The 7,500-nt window shown below is 36.4% G+C and overlaps 1 protein-coding gene across 2 annotated transcripts in view; it reads right to left on the bottom strand.

Moving 5' to 3' along the window:
* Positions 1-7,500, bottom strand: part of LOC144959390 (uncharacterized) — a 64,637-nt gene that overhangs the window by 30,135 nt on the left and 27,002 nt on the right. Inside the window, exon 1 of one of the 2 annotated variants that reach the window (XM_078891963.1) lies at positions 2,668-2,756. The exons of the other annotated variant lie outside the window; for it this stretch is intronic. The gene's annotated coding sequence lies outside the window, so the exon portion shown is untranslated. Of the gene's footprint in view, positions 1-2,667; positions 2,757-7,500 lie in introns of those variants that run through there. 2 annotated transcript variants of the gene reach the window in all.

Genomic DNA, 7,500 nt, shown 5'->3' with positions numbered 1-7,500 from the left:
TTCTCTCTCTTTCTCCCTCCCTCCCTCCCTCTCTCTCTCCCTCTCTCTCTTTCTTTCTTTCTTTCAATCTCTCTCTCCCTCCCTCCCTCCCTCCCTCTCTCTCTCTCTCTCTCTCTCTCTCTCTCTCTCTCTCTCTCTCTTTCTTTCTTTCTTTCTTTCAATCTCTCTCTCCCTCCCTCCCTCCTCCCTCTCTCTCTCTCTCTCTCTCTCTCTCTCTCTCTCTCTCTCTTTCTTTCTTTCTTTCAATCTCTCTCTCCCTCCCTCCCTCTCTCTCTCTCTCTCTCTCTCACTCAATCTCTCTCCTCAACCTCCCCTCTCAGACACTCTTATAAACACACACACACACACACACACACACACACACACACACGCAAACACACGTATTAACACACACGCGCGCGCACACGTGCAAACATAGAAATAGACGCACGTCCACACGCAAAAATACACACGCACATGCATCCACAAACACACACACACATACACACACGCACACAAATACACACAACCACACGACGTGTCCAGACTAGCCGTGAAAGATTAATAAGGATCCAGTACCGTTATCACACACGCCCCTTCTATCGAAAGGTGTGGATCAAATTTACACTTGGACGTAAGAATGAATAACAGGGATATTATAACGATAGGACGAGGAGTCGTAACACAGATTAAAGAGAGAGCCTTTTCCAAGGACTCAACTATGCGCCAAGCGAGGCTCGAACCATCGATCTTCCGAACCGAAAGCGAGTGTCATACCAGTCTAGTGGTATGACACTCGCTTTTGGATCGGAAGGTTCTGGGTTCACTTTGGACGTAAGAACGAATAACAGAGATCAAAGGACAGTAGGAAACGTAACATAGAATAAACCCTCTCCTTTATCACTAAGTCGTACAGGGCCATAAGGACTAACCCACATCGGAGACTCCGGCACTGCCGTCCTCTGCCGTTTTCCGGGATAAAGACGTCGGGTACGGACAAAATACTAAGAATAAAGAGAAGAACCGCGAGACCTACCAATACCAAGCACCCGACGTCCTCTATCGCTTTTGTTTTTGTTTTTATTTTGTTTTTTTAACTTGGTATTGTTTGGTCTAGCGGCTCTTCTCTTTATTCTTTAGTATTTATTTGTCCGTGCCCGACGTCTTTATCCGGAATACGGCAGAGGACGGCAGTGCCGGGTCGTCGGAAACTGTCTCCGGTGTGGGTTGCCCTAAAAACCACTCCTTTATCACCCAGTCGTACAGGGCCATAAATAAGTGTACATGAAACTGGAGTTTTTTTTCCCAGTTCGCCTATGTGGTCCAGTGGTAGACATTGGCTTTTGTATCGGAATGTCCTGGGTTCGATCCTCGCTCGGCGCATAGTTGAGTCCTTGAAACAGACTCTTGACTCTTTACTCACATTCTCTAACCGTTCTCAGGTGTAAAATGAGTACCAGGCCGTCAACAAAGTTGTCTCTGTCGGGAAAAAAATAGTAACATCGCCTAACAGGCGTCATGTCTCGTTCTACATGTTACGTCTTGCCGTTGTTCAGGAACCCATTGTAAAGCGCATTGAGCACGTTTAGTGAATATTGCGCTATATAAAAGCTCAATTATTTTTTTTGTAGACAAGATTTTAAAAAATCAATGATGTTACAACCGTTTTGATGGTCATGCTGATTTTGAAATTTGATAATATGTGACCCCTCGTCTCAAAACGGTATTAAGTCAGGATGATTAGGATGATAAAAATGGAATTTGTAGCCAGAAATATCATGCTTAAGTTGAGTTTATATGCTTTATAGAGGAGAAGAAATATCATATTTTACTGTGCTAAATTCCAACGTTTTATATTTTTGACCAGTTTAACTATAATTGGACTTTTTAGCATCTGGTCCATCCCGACACAATACCGTTTTGAGACGAGGGGTCACATATTATAATAAACAAATAATACCGTATTACAAAAGATATTTTAAAAGAAAAAGTTAAAACTGTATAGTCGTCAGTTATGAAGTGGGTTAGAACCTTCACTCTCAACATATGAAAAAGAAACTGACCAAGAATGTTGAATGATTCTACTAATGCTCTTAAAGGCGCGAAAATCGTACATTTGTTCACATTGTAAATAACATCATAATAATAATAATAATAATAATAATAATAATAATAATAATAATAATAATAATAATAATAATAATAATATTAATAATATTAATAATAACAATAATAATAATAATAATAATAATAATAATATTAATAATAATAATAATAATAATAATAATAATAATAATAATAATAATAATAATAATAATAATAATAATAATAATAATAATAATAATAATAATAATAATAATAATAATAATAATAAAATAATAACAATAATAAAATAATAATAATAATAATAATAATAATAATAATAATAAATAATAATAATAATAATAATAATAATATCTTTATTGTCCATGAAGGCAATTTTTCATTTGGTTACAGCATACATGATATACGCAAACAGACATAAATGAAACAAAAAGTGCAAAACCACACATACACACACAATCGCACAAACACACACTCGCGGACTCACACTCAAATAGGCTTCGTGTAACCTATCTAAAAAGCATATCATCATGATTACAAACGTTAATATATATATATATATATGATATAAATGGAGTCACTCACTTTGTCTTAGGAGCTCTTTAAGATAAGTGTATTTATTTGTTTGGGTTGAGGACGTTTTTCATCGAATAGTCTACGGTTTTTTTTCTTCAATGTTGTCATGTTGTGAGTGGTGTGTTGGCTACCGGTACCAAGAGTGCTCAACTGTTTTGCAGCTTGGTATTTATGAGTGTTGGTGGGTACTTGTAGGTAGGAGAGTGCTTGATAACGTTGGTTAGAGCTAATATAAAATATAAATGACTCATTCACTTATATCAGCTCTAACCAACGTTATCGATCCCTCTCGTACTTACAAATACCCACCAACACTCATATATATATATATATATATATATATATATATATATATATATATATATATATATATATATAATATATATATATATATATATATATATATATATATATATATTACAATGGATTACGCCGACTGAAGAAGTGTAAAAAACACAGAAACGAGTCGTCTCGGCCACAAAAATGTGAGTGAAAATTTGCATTATATTATATATATATAAATGGGATCACTCACTTCTATGTGGCCATACGTTTCTGTGGCTTTCATCCACGTCGTCAGTTGGCATATTGTCCGCAGAATAATTTTATTCCCTTTGAGATCGATGTTTACATGTTTGTATCCTTACTTATATATATATATATATATATATATATATATATATATATATATATATATATATATATATGTATATATACATATATATATATATATATATATATATATATATATATATATAGAGAGAGAGAGAGAGAGAGAGAGAAAGAGAGAGAGCGAGAGAGAGAGAGAGAGAGAGAGAGAAGGAGAGAGATAGACAGATAAATAGATTTGGGGGGGGGGGGGGTCTGGTCCCATCCAAGATCGTTTTATTCCAATCAATAGCATAATAGAACACATTTCTGAAACCCATCATAACATAAACAATGATTTGACGCGGCGGCTGTTTACTTACATGCCTTGTGGTTATGAAGAAAGTAAACATGCGTGTCTATATAAACATGTAAACATAGACAGAGAGACAAATATGAGGTGTTTGAAAATATTAAGGGAGGATATCCGTAGTTTCACAGCACTTTTATTTATAGATAGTATGCAGATGACGTCACTCAGGCCTTTGTTATTGTTTTTGCCATCCGCGTTTGTGAGTTGTTCTCACTAAACTGTATTAACCAGACTATAAAAGTTCATGGTTACACAGAGTTTGTGTGTTGGTCCGTTATACTTCCGGATGGCAATGTTGTGAACTCCTTGGCCAAGCGCATACTATCTATAGTTTTTATCATTATAGACAGTATGAAGTTTACGTCACTCAGGTATTTGTTTTTCCTTTTTGTCATCCACGTTTATGAGCAATTTTCACTACACTGTATTAACCAGATGCAGACTATAAACGTTCAAGGTTACACATAGTTTTGTGTGTTGGTCCGTTATACTTCCGGATGGCAATGTTGTGAGCTTCTTAGCCAATCGCATACTATATATAGACTTTCAAATCGTTGCAATGTCCAATAAATATTACAATTTAAGATAGATCTAAGTTTAATTTTTTTTAAATAAGTGGTGTGATTTTTTCAAAAACAATTTGCTGAGTCAGTTGTCGTTTACGACCTCAGCCGACGCCATTATTGCTTCCGGTGTTTCCCATGAGTTTCGGTATTGCAAGTGATGGCAAACTTTATCTTTTCATCAGGTTATACGTATTATGCGCTTGGCCAAGAAACTCACAATATTGCCATCTTGGAGTATAACGGACCAACACACAAAACTGTATAATGTGTAACCATGAACTTTTATAGTATGGTTAATACAGTTAAGTGGATGGCAAAAAAAAAAAAAAACGATAACAAAGATCTGAGTGACTTCAACTTCATTCTATCTATAGTACTTTTAGTTAGGATTGGGGGGGGGGGGGGAGGAGAGGTCGGGGAGATTCCCCCGATAAATAAGAGGGGTCCGGGGACCCCCCCCCCCTCCCTATAATAATAATAATAATAATAATAATAATAATAATAATAATAATAATAATAATAATAATAATAATAATAATAATAATAATAACAATAATAATAAATTCCCTCTTTAAACGTGCTGTGAAACTACGGCAGTCCTTCCATTCCTATTAATAGTTTGCTTATGGTCTGGTTCACATGTACACAAACACAATGCGTAAATAACACAATGCTCATCTAAAACAAACAGCGGAAAGCACACACTGTTTTATTATGTAGATAACACAATTACTACATAATAACAACACACTGTTTGTGTAACACAAACAACGATCAAATTTGAAAAGGAGCAACAACAAAACAAGAAACTCAGCATTTAATTTTGAAATCCCCCACTCAAGAACAAACCATCATCTTTACTCGTTCTTCCCCTCCATCATCCGACTTTGGAACTCCTTACCAACATCTTGTAAACAAGCCCTTTCGACTGATGACTTCAAAAGCCGCTCCCTGCATCCCTTTAAAACCCTTGTTACTGAAAAGACGGCCGTAAAATCTTCAGCCTGAAGCTTTGGCCTTAATGGAAGAAGAAGAAGAAGAAGAAGAAGAAGAAGAAGAAGAAGAAGAAGAAGAAGAAGAAGAAGAAGAAGAAGAAGAAGAAGAAGAAGAAGAAGAAGAAGAAGAAGAAGAAGAAGAAGAAGAAGAAGAAGAAGAAGAAGAAGAAGAAGAAGAAGAAGAAGAAGAAGAAGAAGAAGAAGAAGAAGAAGAAGAAGAAGAAGAAGAAGAAGAAGAAGAAGAAGAAGAAGAAGAAGAAGAAGAAGAAGAAGAAGAAGAAGAAGAAGAAGAAGAAGAAGAAGAAGAAGAAGAAGAAGAAGAAGAAGAAGAAGAAGAAGAAGAAGAAGAAGAAGAAGAAGAAGAAGAAGAAGAAGAAGAAGAAGAAGAAGAAGAAGAAGAAGAAGAAGAAGAAGAAGAAGAAGAAGAAGAAGAAGAAGAAGAAGAAGAAGAAGAAGAAGAAGAAGAAGAAGAAGAAGAAGAAGAAGAAGAAGAAGAAGAAGAAGAAGAAGAAGAAGAAGAAGAAGAAGAAGAAGAAGAAGAAGAAGAAGAAGAAGAAGAAGAAGAAGAAGAAGAAGAAGAAGAAGAAGAAGAAGAAGAAGAAGAAGAAGAAGAAGAAGAAGAAGAAGAAGAAGAAGAAGAAGAAGAAGAAGAAGAAGAAGAAGAAGAAGAAGAAGAAGAAGAAGAAGAAGAAGAAGAAGAAGAAGAAGAAGAAGAAGAAGAAGAAGAAGAAGAAGAAGAAGAAGAAGAAGAAGAAGAAGAAGAAGAAGAAGAAGAAGAAGAAGAAGAAGAAGAAGAAGAAGAAGAAGAAGAAGAAGAAGAAGAAGAAGAAGAAGAAGAAAGAAGAAGAAGAAGAAGAAGAAGAAGAAGAAGAAGAAGAAGAAGAAGAAGAAGAAGAAGAAGAAGAAGAAGAAGAGAAGAAGAAGAAGAAGAAGAAGAAGAAGAAGAAGAAGAAGAAGAAGAAGAAGAAGAAGAAGAAGAAGAAGAAGAAGAAGAAGAAGAAGAAGAAGAAGAAGAAGAAGAAGAAGAAGAAGAAGAAGAAGAAGAAGAAGAAGAAGAAGAAGAAGAAGAAGAAGAAGAAGAAGAAGTTAAATTACTATGTCTTCCACCTATTTAGATTTCAAAACACAAGAATACTAACTTTAAATACAATAACCAAATTATGTATGCATGATTATCTTCCATGTAAACAGAAACAAGAAACAAATTATGAGTAATTGGATTCAGTAGTCTGATGTCACGCCGCCCGGCAACGGCGGCCATCTTGGTTCTAAACAAAGAAAATCATTACTTTTTATTCTTCATGCTGGCTAGAACCTTTCATATGCCTTGTGATCAGAATGTGTAAAAGTCAAAACATGATCAAATTTATGGGTTTTTTCCTCTGGATACTCTTTTATGCTCGCGGGAGAAATATTTCATACGGGCGCCCGACATTGTTCCGATAGTTTAGAGCCAGCGTTACTAAGTTACCATGCGTCATTAGGAAGGAAGTGGCGCTACTACTGTTGAAGAGTATTAAGTGATCTAGGTTGAGCTTTTATATAGCGCAATATCCAATGAACGTGCTCAAAGCGCGTTACAAGGGGTCCCTGACCAACAGCAACACGAAACATGTAGAACAAGACATGACACCTGCTAGGCGACATTACGTTAACGGTCAGGTACTCATTTTACACCTGAGTGAAAGAATGTGATTAAAGAGCATTTTCCAGCAAGGACTAAACTATGCGCCGAGCGAGGCTCGAACCCAGGACCTTCCGATCCGAAAGCGAGTGTCTTACCACTAGACCACATAGTTGTCGCACAACAAACGTGTCAATGCAGTGTGATGTCCAAAGGAACCAGACAACGACAGCTGAGTTTTCAATCAAAAGCATCAATCAGATGGAGGATTTTGTTGTTAAAGTTTCCAAAACGAAACTTTCCTTAACTCTCTTCTTACTATAGAGGCTATGTGGTCTAGTGGTATGACTCTCGCTTTCGGATCGGAAGGTCCTGGGTTCGAGCCTCGCTCGGCGCATAGTTGAGTCCTTGGAAAAGACTCTTTACTCACATTCTCTCACCGTACTCAAGTGTAAAATGAGTACCTGGCCGTCAACAGCGTTGTCTCTGTCCGAAAAATTGTAATATCGCCTAACAGGCGTCATGTCCCGTCCTACGTGTTAAGTGTTGCTGTTGGCCAGGGACCCCTTGTGAAGCGCTTTGAGCATGGTTAGTGGATATTGCGCTATATAAAAGCTCATTTTAATAGCCATTTTCCGAGTTTTCCCGAAAACTTCACACCCACCTAACACAAAAATATAATATTCTTACTGAAAC

This window comes from Berghia stephanieae, chromosome 14 (genome assembly GCF_034508935.2).
Source record: "Berghia stephanieae isolate SIO BIC M18660-M18661 chromosome 14, UCSD_Bste_1.3, whole genome shotgun sequence".
NCBI classification, from domain to species: Eukaryota; Metazoa; Mollusca; class Gastropoda; order Nudibranchia; family Aeolidiidae; genus Berghia; species Berghia stephanieae.
The sequence above is the reverse complement of the archived record's forward strand: the minus strand, read 5'-3'. Positions and strand labels throughout refer to the sequence as shown.